Raw genomic sequence first — 22,459 nt, 5'->3', positions numbered from 1 at the left:
GACTCAGTAGTCTGCAAGGAGTTAAGGGACTGCATATATTGTTCACATTTGACTGTACCACTGCTTGTCTCAATGCCCGAGTCATTCTGCAATTGCATAGACAGTGACTGGGCTCCTAGAGTGCTAGTAGTTGACAGCAGGATCCGTTTATAAGCACTTATGTTTCAGCAGAGGGATTAGATAAGGACATACTTCTTTCAGGATGATTGTAGGAGTGGACAGAGCTGCTTTAGAGCCATAGAACAAGTCAGCAGAGCTGCTCTAGAACCTAAGAAGCAGGTCAGTAGAGCTGATCTAGAACCAGACTCCCAGGTCAGCATAGCTGCTCTAGAGCCAGGGACCCAGGTCAGCAGAGCTGCTCTAGAGACCGAGAACCATGTCAGCAGAGCTGCTGTAGAGCCAGAGAAACCAGGTCAGCAGAGCTGCTTTAGAGGGAGAGAACCAGGTCAGCAGAACTCCATTAAAGCCAGAGAACGAGGTCAGCAGAGCTCTTTAGAGGGCGAGAGCCAGTTCAGCAGAGCTGCTTTAGAGCCAGAGAACCAGGTCAGCAGAGCTGCTCTAGAGCCAGAGAACCAGGTCAGCAGACCTGCTTTAGAGCCATAGAACCAGGGCAGCAGAGCTGATTTAGAGCCAGAGAACCAGGTCAGCAGAGCTGCTCAAGAGGCAGAGAACCAGGTCAGCAGAGCTGCTTTAGAGGGAGAGAACCAGGTCAGCAGGGCTGCTTTAGAGCCAGAGAGAACCAGGTCAGAAGAGCTGCTCTAGAGCCAGAGAAACCAGGTCAGCAGAGCTGCTTTAGAGGGAGAGAACCTGCTCAGCAGAGCTGCTTTAGAGCCAGAGAACCAGGTCAGCAGAGTTGCTTTAGAGCCATAGAACTGTTGTAATGCATTTTAGTACGCTAGTGTAATTTTCCCGATTCATGCCCTTATATAGGTATAAATCACCATGGCCCAGATGTAGGTAAAATAGATTTACCGATTTTAAATTACCGAATCATACCGATTCGGTAATTAAAAATCGGTAAATCTAAGGTGTTGAGATGTAGGAACATCCAGATGTTCCTGCTACCGAATCGGTAAAAATCGGTATTTACCGATTCGGTAAATACCGACCGGTAATGGCCCATTCATTCCTATGGGCTTTGAAGCCCATAGGAATGAATGGGGCATTACCGGTCGGTATTTACCGAATCGGTAAATACCGATTTTGACAAGGGTGCAGGGGGTGTCACTTTGACACCCTCTAGCACCCCCAAAAAATATTCGTGGGCCATGTGGCAGGCATACCTGCCCTAAGGGCAGGTCTGCCTGTCATATGGCACAGGTGTGCATGCACACATGTGCATGCACACCGGAATCGGTTTTTTACCATGAAGTTGGATTTCATGGTAAAATACCGATTCTGTAAGGCTTGTGGGACTCAGAAGAGTCCCACCTACATATCAAAAATACCGAATAGGTATAAATACCGATTCGGTATTTTACAGATTCGGTAAATTTACCGATCGGTAAATTTACCGAATCTGTAAAATAATGTGTCCCTACATACCGATTACTGAATACCGGTCGGAAACGGCCGAAAATACCGATTTTCGGCCGTTACCGACCGACCTACATCGGGCCCCATATCCTTTTATAGGCATAGAAATCGTAACCATATTTAGACATAGCTCATGCAGTCCAAATACGGCATGGCTACTTCCACTAGTTCCGAAAATCCACAACGATTTCTTAGAAAATTCGGCTTCAGCAGTTAGGAACTTCCCCTTGCTTGAATATTGATTTGTCCTAGAACTCATGGTGCTTTCAAAGAACTGAGACTCTTTGATGACGTTATTATGTCCACCTTTACGTCAAACTCAGCACCTTCAATTTATAAATATGCCCACACTTGCCCAAGCAAACACACGGTGGTTTGGAGCAGTTCAACTATCTACTTGCCCGACGCGTCCTGCTACAGCAAGTGACGAAGGAAGCCGACCCTCCAGTAGACGCACTGAGAGAGACGCTTTCTTTCCTCTGGCCGAGAAAGCCAGCTCCAGTGTTTCCAAGCTACTCTTGCGGGTTGTTGGGAAATCAAGTCCTGAGACAGACCTCCTTCATTCCGAACCAAGGTACGGAGCTGATTAGACCCTAAGAGAAATCTTGGATAGATTCTTGGCAAAGAATACAAAATTTATGCTACACCTCACTTACTTCTTCCCTCGTACTAGACTTAGGTTAGGTACATCGTGGTAGGCGTATTTTAAAAGCAACAGTTGAGTACTTTTTAGCATTTGTTATTTATTAATGTATTTATTTATGGTCTAGGAACCATACAAAGCTTTTATAGTATTATTTTATAATACACTTCTTACTGTACGCATTATACTTTGCAACCAGTATCACGATTGTGGCAGTTCATTTCTTCTGCTTGAGAAAGAAGACTGTCAATAAATACTTTTATTGAAAATGCCTGTCTCTCTATTTCTCTGCACCTCTGGTGAAACGAAGCATGCATGAATGACTGAGTAAAATATCTATCTGTTGTTTCCACGAGTCTGAAGATCAGTTTTATCTTGGGAAACAAAGTTGTCATGTTTATGCCGTTGTCAGAAACTAAACCCATCCTTGTGAACTCGAGAAAGTTTCTAGTAACCTCTGAGCTAGCTGGCACTCACAATTAAGTTTAATATATTCGATAGTGACGTAGTAGACATAAGTCCTACATCACATCTATAGGATATATTATTCCAATGAGCAGAGCCTATTGCGAATATAGGAACTACACTACATGGCGCCCAACGTTTGGTAAGGCACTAATTTATCGCTAGATACTAGAGTAACTCGGTCGTGCTTTTCATGGAGACCCCTTTTTCCCGTAAAATACTCCAATAGACGTCTGGAGTGGGTAAAAGGATAAAATATCCGCCATAACTGAGTAGGACGAAAATCCTATGTATTAGTTTTGGTTTTGTTTAACGTTCAAGGATACAGTGTTCCAAAAATATTGTGCACCTTATCTTTGTATCCTTGAAACTTGCTCTGCAAAAACTTTCAACAAAATGGCACACGAGGATAATCCCGAGGCCAGTGGAACTGCAGTAAATGCAAAACAACCAGGTCTTGACGTTAGAGGTTTTCAACAAAACGATGTGGATGCTATAATCATCCCGGAAAATGTAAGGCAATCAATAGCTATAAAACTTATAGAAAATGGCCTATCACCAAGAGGTGGTAGGGTTATATTAGTCATAGAGGCACATTTTTTCGTAGACAGAGGTATTCTAATAATGAATTATCTTTCCACAAGCAAATCCAACAACACATGTGTTCCACTTCTATAAGATAGAGGAACACCCAGCTGAATACGTTCCTTTTGAGGACATTTAAATTCCACTAACTTACCAAGAGCATCAGCTCTGGTTTAAAGGTGCCCTACAACATCAAAATCACATTACCAGGCTCGGTCCACTAGGTAGACCAGGAGCAACATGGCCGGTACTAGCCAGCTATACACCACATCCTGACATTGAAAGAATGACAGATGTAGAACTGTTAGCTCAGCTAAAACAATTAATTAAAATACTTAGACAATTGGTTCAATATGTCATGCGGACTCTAACAGTCCAACCTGCTATAAGAATTCCACAACAAACCCTTCATCAAGGGCACACAAACAAAATTACACCACAGACTATACAATCAGTCATTGGTAAATTACCCACAAAAAGGGAACAAATTCCATTCGGGTTGGCTCAAAAAATTACTCAGATCAAGGCAGTATTTCCCAATAGTACACCTCATGAGAAACACAGGATTAAAACAATCTGTTTACCAATGGGGATTGCATCACACCTGGAGGACTGTGACACTTGGGGTACAGTCTTTGCTGCAATCTACACAAAAACTCATGGTGTACCGTCTATGACGGTAATACCAGACGTCCTGAAACAGATTCAAAATTAAGGGTGGGCGTAGTTCGCGAAGTAGCGCTACGCGTAGCTACGCGAAGTGCACTTCGCACTACACGAACTTCACGTAGCACAACGCGAGCTGCGTAGTAGCATGTTCGCACTGTGCAAGATGCATTTTCAATGATTTCACAGTGCGAACAAGCATCTGGCACTCTGCAATCATTGAAAACGGCATATTGCACAGTGCGAGCTGTAGTTTTCTGCCGCTCAAGTAGATTTTTACTCGAGCGGCAGCTTTCTCAATGCGAACTGGTAGTTTCTCATCGTGAGCGGTCGCGAGCATGCACGACCACTCACAATGAGAAACCTGACCTGCCCACGTTGAGAGTCTCGCGGGGATGTAATTTTGCTTGCTCGCGGTTGCGAACATGACGTTGAGGGCCGCAAACAAGCAAAAAATGACGTTGCACTGCCCTACACTGTGCTACGCATGTTCACACTGTTCTACGTGCAGCTCGCGTAGTGCGAAGTTGCGCAAACTTCGCAAACTACGCAAGCGTAGCGTAGTGCTGCGCCCAGGGTTATTCAAAATGAATACAGGGCAGAGCCTGCTTTAAATCTCGGTATGAAGTTACTGAAAGATTTCAAACAGGTCTAAGCTATAATATTAGCAAATATTAAAGGTGAAGCAGCATCCGTGGCAATCCGCCAAAAACTAAAAGAACTTGATGTAACTGAGAAACCGTATGAACTGGCCAGAATATTAGAAAAATCCTATGAAGAACTAGGAAGAGATAGTTTGGGAGGGAAACCAGTAAAGCCCGAACTAACAGAAAATCCTGAAAAAGATTTTATTAAAAACACTCTCAATACTCCTAAAAAGAAGTGGGAAAATACTAGACCGACACTTCCTAAAGAGAAGCGTTCTCAATCAAGAGGAAGGTCTCCTCAAAAGGAGCCCTCTGAAAAGAGGTATAACCTCAGAAACAGGGATAATTTGAGAAAACCTGATAGATATCAAGATACTGATACACATTCCTCTCGTACCTTTCAGACTTCCTTGCAGAAATCCGAATGAAGAGGATAATCAGAACACATGGAAGAACGCGTGAAGTCCAAAGACGATTAACAAGTTCCGTAAAATAAGAAAACTCAAATCACCAAAAAGAAGGTAGCAAGTCTTAAAATCAGACAAGCCGAGGATCTTGAGGACACAACTCAAGAACGGGGAGTGGGCCCAGACAATGCTGGACAGCGCAGCAGAGGTTACCATACCTCGCAAGATCCTGAAGGATCATCTGGAGACAGTGGACCTGAATGAATGCATTCAGGTTGAAACTGCAGATACCAGGGTTAGTATACCACATAAGTTACATGAAGTAACACTCCGAAAAGAGCGGGACATAACTAGGAAAATAAAAACACTCTTTTGGGAAAAAACTATCCAAGGGTTATGACATTCTTCTGGCTGAAAAAGACTGGCCACCTCAATTTGTTAGGGAGTGCCCACATGGCGAAGAGATCATTATACCAGCCTTCTCAAATCATATTCCTATTCATAAAAAATAGACCTATGCCAGAAAATGGGCTGTGGCCCAGGCTCCAGCATTATATGAAAATCATGTGGGGTGGGATGGGGATTCTCCTTACCATAAGATCCAGTTAAAAATTCAACCAGCTGCTCAGTAGCAGTATCAGGTTAAACAAGAATCTAAAAGGCAGGTCAGGGAGATCCTAGATCAACTTGAATACCAAGAGGTGATTGAAACATGCACCTCATCCATGAACAATTCTTTGTTTACTGTCTTTAAAATAGACAATACTTATAGTCTAGTTTTGGACTACAGACATTTAAATTACTGTTGCAAACCTTTGCAGTACAAAATGCACACAGTGCAGCACTGATGAATAACATTGTGCGCACAAAATATGAAACCTCAATAGATATTTCAAACGGTTTCTTCTGTCAAAATATCGCACCTGAAAGCAGGTACTTGACCGCTTTCTCAATTATGGGGACACAGCGTCACTTCTGTCGTCTCCCACAGGGATTCAAGAACAGTCCTGGGTTATTTTCAGCCAGAGTAACAGAATTACTGCAAACGTATGATGATTAGGCATTATCATATGTCGATGACATGTATCTTACAGACGATGATTTGGACAGGCACTTGAACAGAGTGAACACCATAATACTTGGCTTCGCCTCTAAAGGGTATAAATTCACCTTTAAAAAAATCAAGAATCGCCCACCTCAACGTCCTCTACTTGGGATACGAATTTTCAAGTGAAGGCAAAAGCTTGGCAGCAAACGTTTTAGAGAAATGTGCGCTGCTCCAACCTCCAAAAACGCTGAAAAGCTTACAGTCAGTTCTAGAATGCCTGAATTTTGGAAGAACTTACATTCTAAATTACGCAGAAAGGGTTAAACCTCTCCACAAAGTAATCAAACCTGATTTAAAACCTATTAATTGGACTTAAAAACACACAGAAATTTTACATTCAGTGCAAACAGACATGTTAGAAACAACCCATTTATAGACATGTGGAAATGAACGCAACCTTGTAATCCGAATCATCTCAGGGAGATGCCTATTCACCTACTTAACCTTTAATGAAGGTGAAAAGGTACCAATAGCTTACAAATCCCACTTGTACACACACGCTGAAATGAAATTCAATTCAACAGAAAAAATTCTGACAGTGGTTTAAACTGCAGTAGCAAAAGAGAGGGCCCTCGCACAGGGTAAACGCATAAAAGTCGTTACTCCTGTACCTGCCTTAGAGGCAGTGACAAAGGCAAGCATTCCACATGCAAAAGCTCTACATTCAAGATGGATACAATGGGTTAATTCTCTTGCTGCAACAGACGTTGAGTAAGTTTTTGACCCCTACTTGTAGACTCAATATTTTCTCCAATACGAACAAGAATGTCCTCTGCCCACTGAGATTCTGCCTCTAGAACATTACGGATGTATAATTCATACAGATGGATCAGCACAGCCCGCAATTGGGGGAAAACAAGCTTACAGTGCTTCATTCGCAATTGTTATAGGTCGCTGGCGCAATGGTAAATTCAGACCGATGGTCACAAAAACTCAATCACTAGGAGACTGTACAGCTCAGCGAGCTGATATCCAAGCTTTCAAGATGGCGCTTGAAAATACCGATCGCGAATTCCCCGCACTCATAGTGTGCGATTCGTATTACTGCGTCCAGTCTTACAATGAATACTTGCAAAACTGGGTTCAAAACGGTTTCAAAGATGCAAAAGGTGGCACAATCAAGCATAAAATGCTTTGTGAAGAAGTAGTTCTTTTACAGAAAGATCTACAAAAGACTCATGTGATCCATACACTGAGTCATCAGCATGATGGCGTTCACGTTGCAAGGAATTCATTGGCTGGTGAAGCAGCAAAGGCGGCTGTGCAAACGGCTTCCGTAGCTGCAATTACTCATTTAAAAAAAAAAAATAGATGGCGAAACAATGCTAGCTGTCAATGCCACAAGCAAAGGCAGTGGAGCAACGTTACCTCTAAGATATCCACTCAAATATATAAACATAATTGATGCAAACTCTGTTCCTTTTAATCGAATCCCTGGAGTGGGGGATAGGGTACTCCCAATAAGGACTCGGAGAGGTGCTTTGATTCAAGAAGCACATAAGGGAGAGGGTCTGATACACCAAGGGATCTCCAAATCTCCACTAGAATTACAAGAGATGTACTGGTGGCCAGGGATGAGCAACCACATTTATGAATTTGGAATTAATTGTGATGTCTGCTACAGAGATCACAGCTTGGAGCGCCACCAGATTCCTGACTACAGTGCAGCCACCCCAGTACAAACACCATTGTTAGATAGCATTAGGCTATCCTTGCTCAGATGTCCCTCTGGACAAAAGCGGTCCCACAACTATTAGGACAAGATTCATTTGGATGTGGCCTCAGCGCTCGGCTGACGCCCAAACTGTTATAAAAGATTTGCGAGTCTTTATCGGCACATACGCAATCGGCATGCTACACTTTGATCAGGGTCCTGCTTTCAGCTCTTGGGCTCACAAGGAGGCCATGGCCAGCTTGGACGTTGCATTGAAGTACTCAAGTCCATTCCATCCTAAGAACAATTTGGTTGTGGAAAGAAAAACCCGTGACATAAAGCAATCTATAACAGCCAGGGTATTAGGTTCGGGTGACGGGTGGGTCAAACATCTAATAAGTGTCCAACGTAGGCTTAATAACCTGCCAAGAAATTCTCTGGGTGGAATCACTCCATATGAAATCCAATATGGTCTTAGAATGATGGTTGAAGACCTCGATTGTCATACTTCAGTGGTAGAACAAAAACCATTTGATATCAAAGACCGTTTGGCTGTTTTGCAGGACTTAAATGAAACAAGAAGAAGTCAAAGCAATACAATACAAAAGCCAATGACCACTGAAGAAAAAACACCTGTCCCAGCAAGACCTGTCTGGATTCCAAAGATTGGGGATCTGGTCAGACAGAAAATAGCGGATAAGAAGGAATTTGGCCCTTCTTACAGAAAACCAGTACCTGTACTAGCAGTTCACGGATCAATAACAGTGTTACAGCCGCCCCTTGCTGGAAGAAAGGAGAACTGGTCCGTATCAATTGACCTGGTTAAACCACACCTTGTGGCCAATAATAAGTAGTAGTTCCAGTGGACTCCAAAGATGTAGCAGATGACCAAATCTTGCCTCCATCCAAGAGGTTCAAACTGAAAGACTGATCATCTTTGAAGAATCTGCAGTGAGAAAAGAAGGACTATGCAACAAAGCCACGGAACTTGTGCCTCTTGAAACCCAAATAACAGTTCGTCAAGAAACTCCTGTCTACAATGATGTAGCATCTAACTATATTAACATGTGAAGGGAACAAGCAGCTCCAGCGATTTCAAATAATCCGGATGCAATACCAACAATTGACAGAACTGCCTCTAGCTATTTCATCAACTTTGATACCTTTTCTGAGGATCCAAGTGAGCCTGAAAAACGCCAACAAACAAAACGTTCAAGGAACAAGTAACAGAACTTTTTCACCAGCTTGCAAATACATATCTGGTTTCACCATGGGTTGAATTTTGGATTGTGTTAAGTGTACTTTTAATCCTACTATGGCTCATTCTTGTTTTAAGTTTGGGAAAGATGATAGATGGAAAATATAGTAAAATGGACACAGCAAGTAAGAACATCAACTTGCTCCTGAAGCCACACAAATCATCTCATTGTAAACAAAGAGACCTGTCATCAGTAAACATCAAAGCCATTCCTCTACCTGGTGGTATAGCATGGATAGAACTGATTATGACATTTATGGCCCTGTCGAGCTGCTGAAGATTCCACACCAATTTAAGGTTTCCTTGAGTGATTTTGTTTCACCGAGTACATTTTCTGATGATTGGGACTTTGAAACTGTTAATAATATGATGGCAGACTTAGAAATGTCATCAAAATTTACAAAACATGAGTACTTAGATGGTTAATCAAATTATGAAGAAATGGATAGTTTTAATCATTTTGGTCATCATTATTTGCACAAATCTGCAAACCCTAGAAATGTTTAACTTATAATCAATGGGAACATCGTCCAACACCACCAAAGGGTAGCTCAAAACATTTTATGAAAAATTTCCATATTTTTCAGGTTTTAATGTCACAAATCCAGAAACATTTTACTTTAAAAATGATAATAAGACTGCCATGAAAAATATGTTAACTAATACTAAGCAAATTTATTCTGCGGCCTTTTATGCTCAATTGTCCACATAAAGGGGCACATTATGATCGCGGACGGACTTGAGTCCGTCCGCGACCATAGAGGAGGAGGGAACCTCCGCATGTCCTGCGGAGTTCCCTCCTGTGCAATTAGGATGTGACCGCCACCCTGGCGGTCACATCCTCTATTTTTAACATTGCGGTGGGTGCAGCTTCAAGCTGCACCCGCAGCAATGTTAAAAATGCACGCATTGCATTTGCATGCACAAAGTGGCAGGCACCGCGCGGTGCCTGCCGCTCTGTGCACGCAAATGCAGGGGGGTACCATAGGTACCCCCCATGTGCACCCCCCACCCCCTCTTCACCCCTGGGGGCCCGCAACGGGCCCCCAAACAAGAATCCGTATGCCTTTGCAAGGCGGACATGCCGCCGTGTAAAGGCATTAAAATACAGACATCCTAATATGGTGGACGGTGTCTGAGAGACACAGCCACCATATCAGGCCTTTTCCGCCGCGGTTGTAAGCCAACCGCGGCGGAAAAGCAGCAGACCTAAACCAGGACCCACCAGCCATCCTAATGTGGCGGTGGGTCTCTGGTGGGTCCGCAGAGGATTTTCCGCATCCTCCGGGCCGGCGGTGGCTTCCGCCGGCCCGGAGGATGCGGAAAATCCTCCATCATAATGAGCCCCTAGGTTTTGACTTTTGGAAAGACAACATTGAGACCAAAACTGTCTGGGGCACAAAAGACTGGCAGGTACAAGGTTTAGAAGCATTATTCAGAGCCTGCATCATCCCAGAACAAATAATGTTCTTAAATGAAACTGTTCAACAGACATCTTGTCTTGGCCTGGCTAAGATAAAATATTTAAACAAACCGCCCATACCTAAGCCCACACCTGATAGTAATAGAACTACAGATGAGGAGGTAGACGTAAATTACATTCAACAACAAAACAGAACTAATCCTGATTGAAAAAAATGGTTAATCTGGCCCACAGACACGAATAAATGTCAAGATAGATTCCTGAACAAGACACAAGGGTTTAAAGTAACTAGGCCAGATCCAAGATATGTCCAGAGACAACATCCAGGGATAATAACAACTTACAATGTAGGAAAACTGTGCCTTGAGTGGCTTAAAAAATCCACACTCCAAGATATAAAACAACATCTAACTTTACTTAAAGATGGCATTGATTTGAGCGAATTCTTACTTGGACCTCGCAAACAACGTCATAAACGTTTCATATATGCCGGTATTTACGCTGCTTATAATGAAGCATGGAAAGTAACGCAAATGAAAACTGCAGAACGAATACGAGAAATTGACTGTATTAATTTAGATAAAGCTCTCTCTGTAGTTGACAATGGGTTAACAACTCTCTCGCCCAGAATTTGTTCTTTGGACAGCATCGTATCCTCTGCCATAGACATAATGGAACAGGACTTGTTAATGTTGCAACATGGCCAGCCTCAATTGTGTTCTATAATGCTGCTAGGCTGGACGTTATAAAACCTTCTTTCAGGCTATGTGCCTTTGCGTCTAATCAACCCCACGTCATTGTTTACTAGATTTAACCTTACAGATAAACAAATCTTTTTGGCACAGAGAGGAGCTGAGCATAGAAAAACTGGAAAGATTACCATTAACCGTTTCTGAGAAACCAGCCGTTGAATGCACCATCACGATACCAGTGATGATTTTCCAGTTTCAGTATTGCTTAAAACACATATTAGCAGGCCTGTATGAAAGGTTGGGTAAAGAATACATAAAGTCGACCTGGGATTTACCATACACACACAAATGTTGGAGTGGGGAAAAGGAGGTATTTCTTATTAATAAAAATTGCAAAACCACATTGAGTGGTAAACTTCTAAGTCAAGGCATTAATTTACATGGAGCCTGTGATGGTTCTTCAAAAACTTATCATGCCTCCTGCAGGGCTCCCCGGCAGCAGTGATTGATCCAATTTTTAGGCAGCTTTCCAATTGGAGCTACACAATGCTGAATGATCACAGTTATTGTGGAATTATGCCAGGAATAGCCTATCTCATAGTGTGTCAGCCAGGGTCACTTGCTGTATGCAAGTATTTTTTCCGAAAACTAAGACAGACGGGGAGACGCCACTATGGCCTTTAATGACCATCTCTTCTATACGAATTGATACTTTAAGCAGAATGAAAGCCATTCTTTTACAAAAAACTGTGCCACTGACCTCGTACTGTGAGACGTATGATATGCAAGTTGCAAGGTCCTGTGCGGAGATACATGCCTTATTATCTATAAACTGCCGCATACATTTTGCAGAAATGTTAGGTCATATCTTAAACATGTCTGATACTAGTGGTATTGTACATGTATTGAAGACGATTTTTTCGGGTCTGTTAGAAACCTTTGAAGCAGTCCTAGGCATTTTTTCTAACTTCATGCACTCTAAGGGGCTCATTATGATGGAGGATTTTCCGCATCCTCCGGGCCGGCGGAAGCCACCGCCAGCCCGGAGGATGCGGAAAATCCTCTGCGGACCCACCAGAGACCCACCGCCACATTAGGATGGCTGGTGGGTCCTGGTTTAGGTCCGCTGCTTTTCCGCCGCAGTTGGCTTACAACCGCGGCGGAAAAGGCCTGATATGGTGGCTGTGTCTCTCAGACACCGTCCACCATATTAGGATGTCTGTATTTTAATGCCTTTACACGGCGGCATGTCCGCCGTGCAAAGGCATACGGATTCTTGTTTGGGGGCCCGTTGCGGGCCCCCAGGGGTGAAGAGGGGGTGGGGGGTGCACATGGTGCCGCGCGGTGCCTGCCACTTTGTGCATGCAAATGCAATGCATGCATTTTTAACATTGCTGCGGGTGCAGCTTGAAGCTGCACCCGCCGCAATGTTAAAAATAGAGGATGTGACCGCCAGGGTGGCGGTCACATCCTAATTGCACAGGAGGGAACTCCGCAGGACATGCGGAGGTTCCCTCCTCCTCTATGGTCGCGGACGGACTCAAGTCCGTCCGCGATCATAATGTGCCCCATAGTTCGGCGGTCTGCCTCTCATCTTGGGACTCGTAGCAGGGATACTATTTTTGTTCCTCCTGCTCCGTTATGGCAATTCCGATCAGCAGCGATACCCAGATTACCATGGAGAACGCTCTTCTGGCAATGCAGTATCGTGAACACATAACACAGATTCTTGGCTTGGCTCGTTCGAGAGATCTGAATACCACGTGGTTCCTGTCATTCAGACCAATCTGTCAAGATTGCATCTTACCTGTTCTACGATGCCTGCTTTGTGGAGAGGAATGTGTGTTGGATATCTGTCTAACACTTCCTTCAGCACTGCCAACGGATGTTGACACTTGCTTGGTTCGGTAACGGCTCATGCATTGTGTTGCCCCCAATGGCTATCAATTCTGATGACGGCATTCATTGAGATCTCACTGGCAATTCCAGCTGAGGTTGAGATACACAGACCAACAGGCACACAGGTACCATCTACTGCGAACATTGCTTATGCGACTGACGCTGACGGCGAAGCTTCTCATCTGTGTTCGATTGATATACCTAATGAAGTGGTTCTACTTTCATCTACTGTGGTAGACGGTTTCTTTGTCAGCCTAGACGATTTAATGTTTTCTCCTGACACGAGAATAACTTTTCAAGTTAGCTCACAGCGTTCCTGCTACAGCAAGTGTCGAAGGAAGCCGACCCTCCAGCAGACGCAGTAAGAGAGACGCTTTCTTTTCTTTGGCCAAGAAATCCAGCTCCAGTGTTTCCAAGCTACCCTTGTGGGTTGTTGGGAAATTGAGTCCTCCAAGAGACCACCTTCCTTCTAAACCAAGGTACGGAGCTGATTAGACCCTAAGAGAAATCTTGGATAGAGTCTTGGCAAAGAATACTAAATTTATGCTACACATCACTTACTTCTCCCCTCGTACTAGACTTAGATTAGGTACATCGGGGTAGACGTATTTTAGAAGCACCAGTTAAGTACTTTTTAGCCTTTGTTATTTATGTATGTATTTATTTATGGTCTAGGAACCATACAATGCTTTTGCAGTATTATTTTACAATACTCTTCTTACTGTACGAATTATACTTTGCAACCAGTATCACGATTGTGGCAGTTCATTTCTTCTGCTTGAGAAAGAAGACTGTCAATAAATACTTTTATTAAAAATGCCTGTCTCTCTATTTCTCTGCACCTCTGGTGAAACGAAGCATGCATGAATGACTGAGTAAAATATCTATCTGTTGTTTCCACGACTCTGAAGATCAGTTTTATCTTGGGAAACAAAGTTGTCATGTTTATGCCGTTGTCAGAAACTAAACCCATCCTTGTGAACTCGAGAAAGTTTCTAGTGACCTCTGAGCTAGCTGGCACTCACAATTAAGTTTAATATATTCGATAGTGATCTAGTAGATATAAGTCCTACATCACATCTATAGGATATATTATTCCAATGTGCAGAGCCTATTGGGAATATAGGAACTATACTATAGAACCAGGTCAGCAGAGCTGCTCTAGAGGCATAAAACCAGGTCATCAGAGCTGCTCTAGAGCCAGAGAACCAGGTCAGCAGAGCTGCTTTATAGCCAGAGAACCAGGTCAGCAGAGCTGCTTTAGAGCCAGAGAACCAGGTCAGCAGAGCTGCTCTAGATCCAGAGAACCAGGTCAGCAGAGCTGCTGTAGAGCCAGAGAAACCAGGCAGGTCAGTGGAGCTGCTTTAGAGTGAGAGAACCAGGTCAGCAGAGCTGCTCCAGAACCAGAGAACCAGGTCAGCAGAGCTGCTGTAGAGCCAGAGAAACCAGGTCAGCAGAGCTGCTTTAGAGGGAGAGAACCAGGTCAGCAGAGCTGCTCTAGAGGGAGAGAACCAGGTCAGCAGATCTGCTCTAGAGCCAGGGAACCATGTCAGCAGAACTGCTTTAGAGCTATAGAACGGGGTCAGCAGAGCTGCTTTATCGCCAGAGAACCAGGTCAGCAGAGCTGTTGTAGAGCCAGAGAACCAGATCAGGAGAGCTGCTCTATAGCCTAAGAACTAGGTCAGGAGAGCTGCTCTAGAGCCAGAGAACCAGGTCAGCAGACCTGCTGCAGAGCCAGAGAAACCAGGTCAGCAGAGCTGCTTTAGAGCTAGAGAACGAGGTCTGCAGAGCTGCTCTAGCTGACACTGATTGACTGACACTGACTGACACTGATTGACTGACACTGACTGACTGACAATGACTGACACTGATTGACTGACACTGACTGACTGACACTGACTGACTGACTGACGCAGACAGACACTGACTGACTGACACTGACTGACACTGATTGACTGACACTGATTGACTGACACTGACTGACACTGATTGACTGACACTGTCTGACTGTCTGACACTGACACTGACTGACACTGACTGACTGACACTGACTGACTGACACTGACTGATACTGACTGACTACTCTCTACTACTCTACTACTCAACCTCTACATCTCTCTCTACTACTCACTCTCTACTACTCTCTACTACTCACTCTCTACTACTCCACTACTCTCTACTACTCACTCGCTACTACTCACTCTCTACTTCTCTACTACTCTATACTACTCACTCTCTACTACTACTATCTACTACTATCTCTCTACTACTATCTCTCTACTACTATCTCTCTACTACGCTCTCTCTACTACTCTCTACTATTCACTCTCTACTACTCTCTCTCTACTACTCACTCTCTACTACTCACTCGCTACTACTCTCTACTACTCACTCTCTACTGCTAACTCTTTACTAGTCTCTACTACCCTCTACTGCTACTCACTCTCTACTACTCACGCTCTACTACTCTCCAGTACTCACTCTACTACTCTCTACCACTCACTCTCTACTTCTCTACTACTCACTTTCTATAGCTCTCTACTACTCTCTCTCTACTACTCACTCTCTACTACTCACTCTACTACTCTCTGCTACTCACTCTCTACTACTCACTCGACTACTCTCTACTACTCACTCTCTACTACTCTCTCTCTACTACTCACTCTCTACTATTCACTCTCTACTATTCACTCTCTACTACTCACTCTACTACTCGCTCTCTACTACTCTCTGCTACTCCCTCTCCACTACTCACTCTCTACTGCTCGGTCTCTACTCTCTACTACTCTCTACTACTCACTCCCTACTACTAACTCTCTACTACTCTCTCTACTACTCACTCTCTACTACTCTACTACTCTCTCTACTACTCACTCTCTTCTATACTTTATACTCACTCTACTACTCTCTACTGCTCTCTCCGACTCATTCTCTACTACTCACTCTCTACTACTCACTCTCTACTACTCTCTACTACTCACTCTCTGCTACTCACTCTCTATTACTCACTCTACTACTCTCTACTACTTACTCTCTGCTACTCTCTCTACTTCTCACTACTACTCACTCTCTACTCTGTACTCTCTATTACTCACTCTCTACCTCTCTCTACCTCTCTCTCTACTACTCTCTACCTCTCTACCTCTACACCTCTATTTCTACACCTCTACCTCTCTACCTCTCTCTACCTATCTCTACACACAGACATATGCACATATAAATATATATGCATATATATGCATTTGTATATATGTATGTGTATATATATACATACATATATAAACATGTACATAATCTGCATATCTATATAAATACAAATATAAATGCATGCATACATATACATATACATATATGCATACACATGCATGTTATGTACATGAAAGTTTGAAAAACACTAATAAAAGCAAACTAAAAAGCCACCTAATTACAAACAGAATTGCTTTCACTTAAACGATGGAACTTTTAGTTTGGTTCCATCAAGAGGGCATTTAGATGTGTCACACATTTGCCATGAATTCTGAATGTTAGCACTCTAGTTGCTCGTTAGATCACTGTAGTAAAGCTACTTCTCAACATTGAAGTCTGCTGCTGGTATTCAAAGTGTATGTTTCAGTCTGCATGTTAGAATTGTTTAATGAAATAGAAGAGGATTTGAGAAGCCAAAATGTGCCCTATTTTTTCTTTCTGCAGCACTTATCATAATTTTTATGGCTAAATGAAGCCCCTCATTTTGTTCCTTTGCAAATTAAATGTTTTAAGTGTGACCACTTTATTCCAATCAAGTTGGCTTCAGGTGTTTCATACTTTTTTCATAAGTAAGACTGTTAGTGAACTAGTTGTTCTTTAGAACACTCTGGGACATTCTGTCATTGGGCTATACTTGGGCTGCATCTGGGTGATATGTGTGCTTCATTTGGACTCTTTTGTCTCTGGTGGCCATCTTGGGAGACTTATTTGTTATGAAGTTGCCTAATTTCCTCATTTGCTACAGTATCCTCAGTAGAAAATACTTTCCATGTTTTACTATGGTTTCATCAAGAAGGCATTCAGATGTGTCACACATTTGCCATATATTCTGAATGTTAGCACTCTAGTTGCTCATTAGATCACTGTAGTAAAGCTACTGCTCACCGGCGAAGTCTGCTGCTGGTATTCAAAGTGCATGTTTCAGTCTGCATGTTAGAATTCTTTAATGAAATAGCAGAGGATTTTAAAAGTCAAAATGTGCCCTAATTTTTCTTTCTGCAGCACTAATCATACTTTCTATGTCAAAATGAAGCCCCTCAGTTTGTTCCTTTGCAAATTAAATGTTTTAAGTGTTACCACTTTATTCCAATCAAGATGGCTTTGGGTGTTCCATACTTTTGTCATAAGTAAGACTGTTAACGCTCTAGTTGTTCTTTAGAACACTCTGGGACGTTCTGTCATTGGGCTATACTTGGGCTACATCCGGGTAATGTTTGTGCTACATTTAGGCTCTTTTGTCTCTGGCGGCAATTTTGCGAGACTTATTTGTTATGAAGCTTCCTAATTTCCTCATTTACTACAGTCTCCTCAGTAGGAAATACTTTCAGTGTTTTACTTTGGTTCCATCAAGAAGGCATTCAGATGTGTCACACATTTGCCGTAAATTCTGAATGTTAGCACTCTAGTTGCTCATTAGATCACTCTAGTAAAGCTACTGCTCACCGGGGAAGTCTGCTGCTGGTATTGAAGATACATGTTTCAGTCTGCACATCAGAATTTTTTTTCATGAAATAGAAGAGGATTTGAGAAGTCACTCAAAATGTGCCCTAATTTTTCTTTCTGCAGCACTAATCATACTTTCTATGGCAAAACAAACCCCCTCATTTTGTTCCTTTTTAAATTAAATGGTTTAAGAGTTACCACTTTATTCGAATCAAGATGGCTCAGGTGTGCTATACTTTTGTCATAAGTCAAAAGGCTGTTAGCACTCTAGTTGTTCTTTAGAACACTCTGGGAAGCTGGAGTAGAACACAAAGGAATCAACTGACAGTCTCTGCCCTTGTTGGATGTATATGTTTTACTGAGAATGTCAGACTTCATTCTCACATAACTGAGAAAGATAATGTGAATTTACAGAAAACATGCTCTCGGTTTTGCTTATAGATCACCTTCTAATCCTCTGTGGGAAAAGCATGAGAAAATTGTTTTCTCTCAAACATGATTCATGATATCCCAGCAAAAGGCTTTTTCAAATGGTAAAATCACCTTAGAACACACCACAATTCCTAAACTTAGTATGGTACCATCAACAAATGATTTATAATGTAACTAAAGTCTTAAAACCTTCTATTAACTGCAATGCTTTTTAATGAGGTGCTATTATGTATATTGGTCCCAAGATGGCTGCCAACACTTCTTGGATGAAGTGCTGACAGACAATCAGATCTCACAATGAGATGTGTCGTTAGGCTCTGCCCAAATATATATGTATTTTTCCTTTAATATCTTAAAAACTACTGAACAGATTTACATCATTTAACCAAAAGGCACACGTGTGAACCAAGGACTACCTATTTACCAAATTTGGTGTAATTCCGTTCAGCAGTTCGGGCTGTAGCTGGGATTAAATGTTCCTAAGAAAAATTGCATGGGGAAAACACTTTTTGGGACCCCCTTTTTTCTCGGCACCCCCTTGACGAATCTCCCCCAAACTTTCAGGATAGGAGAGGTCCCGAGAGTCCCATGAGCTTTAAAAATGTCGCAAAGATTCGTCAACCGGTGCTAAAGTTATTGCAAATAGAATATTGAGGATTTCCTATGGAAAATAGGTCCTAACTATAACTACCTACTGGCGACTGCCAGTAGGTAATATCTATAAATGTATATATATATATATTACCTACTGGCGGTCGCCAGTAGGTATATATAGTTAGGATTTTTTCCCTATGGGATTTTTGAAAATTCTATGTCTAATAACTTTGGCGTTTGTGGACGGAATTGGCTGAAATTTTCTGGAAAATGGAACATTTTGTTTCTGAGCAGCCACTGGAAATTTGGGGGGAGTTGGTCCAGGGGGGGCCGAGAAAAAAGGGGGGTCCCAAAACGTGTTTTTAACATTGAGTTTTCCATAGGGCGGTTAGCCTCACTTTTAGCCCGAACGGCTGAATGGATTTGCACGAAACTTGGCAAAATTGTAGGGACTGGTAGCCCGATGTGCCTTTTGTAGGTCTCAATATATGTGCTGCAGTGGATTTTGAGAAAATAACGTTCAAAAAAAGATATATATCTGTAAGCGCGGACCAGGCAGCGCCCCGGTACGCGTACTTGACGCGTAACGGAACTTCGCGTAGCGAAGTTGATTGGCTCTCCGATGTCTGTCAACATTCTAAACAGTCCGGAGCGGCCGCCATCTTGTCTCTCGGTAGGATCGAGAGACAAGAGGAGGTCAAAAGCGAAGGGGCAAATGACCTTAAGGGGGCATAGTAGATACTCCCTGACCCCCTAGGTTTGATGTGGAGGCTTTAAAGGGGCCCCGCTAAGCAAAAAAAATAATAATTTTTTTTTGTTTTTTTTCGTGGTTAGCGCCCGGTACGCGAACCGGGAAGCGTACTGGGGAGCGTATCACAATAAAAAATGAATGATAGACTTTTCAAATGCTGTATGTTAATTGATTGTTGGTTTTGTTGATTATTTTTTTTTTTTTTTTTACTTTTTTTATTGTGTTTCATAATTTATTAAACTTTCTAACATTTCATTGTCAGAAATTTCATAATCATGGAATATAGATTGTAGTCTCTGAGGTTGTAAAATGTCCTCATTTGCAAGGAGGTTATCTACTGCTTGCACACATTGCAGTAGTTCTTGGTCCCATGTTTCATCCATAAATTCAATCTCATTTGGATCAATGATTTCTGTGTTGGACTCTGGAAGGACAATTTCAAATGAAATGTTTTGTTCACTTTCCATTTTTCCTGAAATTTGCATAAAAAAAATATATATTAGTAGAGGTAGGGCACTGTTGGGATTAATTTTAGATAGGCAGTTTTTATCAGAGAATTTATCTTTGGGCAGTGTATAGTATCAGAGTGGAAGTAGGAATATAAAAAAGTGTATCTAAATTTATAAGTACTACAGAGGGATAGTATATAACTAACAGAAAAAGTTTGCCATATTAACTTAAAGTGCACAATATACTTCAGTTTTAAAAATAACAACTTACCTTTAAAAAGAAGTTGAAGTTATTAATGAAAATCCAAATGAAATGTACACCAGGAAGTAGTAGTCAAAATGGCTGTGTTTCCTTCTCTTCCTTTATATATATTCGGGTACATAACCAATCAAATGTCAGGTAAAAAAAGTAGAAAATGAAAGTAACATTTTAATTGGTTGTCAATTCCAACACTTCAGATGTGTTTTGTGAAGTAATTTACCTCACGGTATTTAGAGAGGACTACAGGCTAAATGGCTAAATGGAATTCCAATCAAATTTGTGAAAATGGTAGGGATTGGTATGTAGTATGAGCTATTCTATATTTGGTGAAATTGTCTCCAGTGGCTTTTCTGTGAACTACTTTCCCACCTTTTTTGATGGTGCGCTTCCCAGGAAGCGACCCGGTACGCGAACCGGTGAGCGCCCTGGTACGCGAACCTTAAGCGTAACGGGAGTCCACCATTTTGTGTTTCGGTCGAATTATGATACAAGATGGAAGGCAAATAATGTTCAGAATGGGTAGAAGGGGGCACGGTAGACTTATCTTGACCCCCTAGGTTTTGTGAGGGTGGCTGAGGAGGCCCATATGTGCGGAAAAAAAAACATTTTTTTTAAAAATTTCGCGAGGTTAGCTCCCGGTACGCGTACCGGGTAGCGCACCAGGGAGCGTATTTTGTTGAAAATTAGTGAAAATAGTTAGAGTAAAAAAATAATTGTGAGTGATTAGATGTAGGGTAGCTCTGAGAAGAGCTTTTGGGTTTATGGTACATTTAGGTACTTATAAGTAGGTACCAATGCACATTTTTAAATTCAGAGTGAAAACTCTGTTGCCCTCATCTGAGAAGTGAACTCCATCTCCTCTGTAGATATCTTGCATGTAGTAACGCAAGTTATTGTTGTACAGGGAGCCCATTCCATGGTCTCTCATGTAAGCTGAAACAGATTTGTTTACATGCTTCCTCGACTTCTCAATTTGTGGACAAAATTGGTTTGACCACCTCCATTTCTGTCTTTGGCATATATTTGAATATACCAAGGCAGTCTGAGGAAAAAGTGCCATTAATTGCTCAAAGGTGTCCTTTAAAAGCATTTCCAGACCTACACCAGTCAAAGTGCCCAAGTCATTACCTCCACAGTGCACAATTAACAGGTCAGGTTTTGGCAAATGCATAAAGGTTTTCAACAATGGTATCAATTGGTGACATTTTAATCCTCTCTGGCCAAACCACTTAATTTCCACATCTTGTAAATTGAGGTTAGGTAAATTCCTGCTTTCAACGTACCTTTGAGCCCAGTGAATATAACTATGACCAACAATCCAGACAGAAAACATGGTGAGAGAAGGTTCTCCTGCAGTCAGATGAAGTGTGGCAATGAAATGGCAGTTGAAAAAATGTGAGTTTGAAATGAAAAAAACTGTGGAGTTTCTGTGTTCATGAAGTAGTAACAGTGATTGGTGGATTTTGATTGATGAAAACAGAAAGTTAGGGTGTAGAGATGTGTTCTTTGAAAGATGTATTTTGAGTGGTCAATAAAAAATCATTAAATGAAAGAAAGCACTGGATATGCAGGTGCACTGAGAGTTCAGAGTTCAATTGCAACATTGTTGTGTGAATTTGCAAACACCAGAGTTTCTCCAAGAGGTGGTTGCTATGGAAAATAGGCAGAAAGGGCAGAGGGGGAAGGGTTTTCATTTGAAAAAAAGTGAGGGAAGAGTTTTGATTGGGTGACATGAGAAATATGTGTGAAGAATTACACCATTTCTGTGCTTTTGATAGCTGCAGACTCTGGAGTGCATACCTTTTGCTCTGCTGAAGACAAATTGGTGTGTTTCTTAGACTGTTTTCAAACTCAAAGTATTTGCTAAGGTGAGAAAATATTTCTTTACTTTAGATAGAGAATAGTGTGCTTTAAGGAGAAAATTATGATTTATGTGGCGCAATTTGCTAGTAAATATGCTCTCACATGTGCATGGAAATTTTTGATTTTGAATGTTTTTGTTATATAGCCATGTTAAAAGTGACGCAACCATGCTGGAAAGCCAATCAAAAAATGCTTTCATGTGTTTTAATGACATTTTAAGTCATTTTCTGATGTGCAGTGTTTAGAAATTATGATTTGAAAATCGTTTTTGTGGAAAAGGAATTGTTTTTAAATTCATGACAAGGATATAATGGTGTATGGTTATTTATAAGGCAATTGACTGTCCTTGATGTTATTTTTCTCATTTTAGTGTAAGACCTTTCTCTGTGGCGCAAATTGCTTGTAAATATGCTCTTACATGTGCATGAAAATTTTA

The sequence above is a fragment of the Lissotriton helveticus genome, chromosome 4_1 (assembly GCF_964261635.1).
Source record: "Lissotriton helveticus chromosome 4_1, aLisHel1.1, whole genome shotgun sequence".
NCBI lineage: Eukaryota > Metazoa > Chordata > Amphibia > Caudata > Salamandridae > Lissotriton > Lissotriton helveticus.
This window is presented reverse-complemented; position numbering follows the sequence as displayed.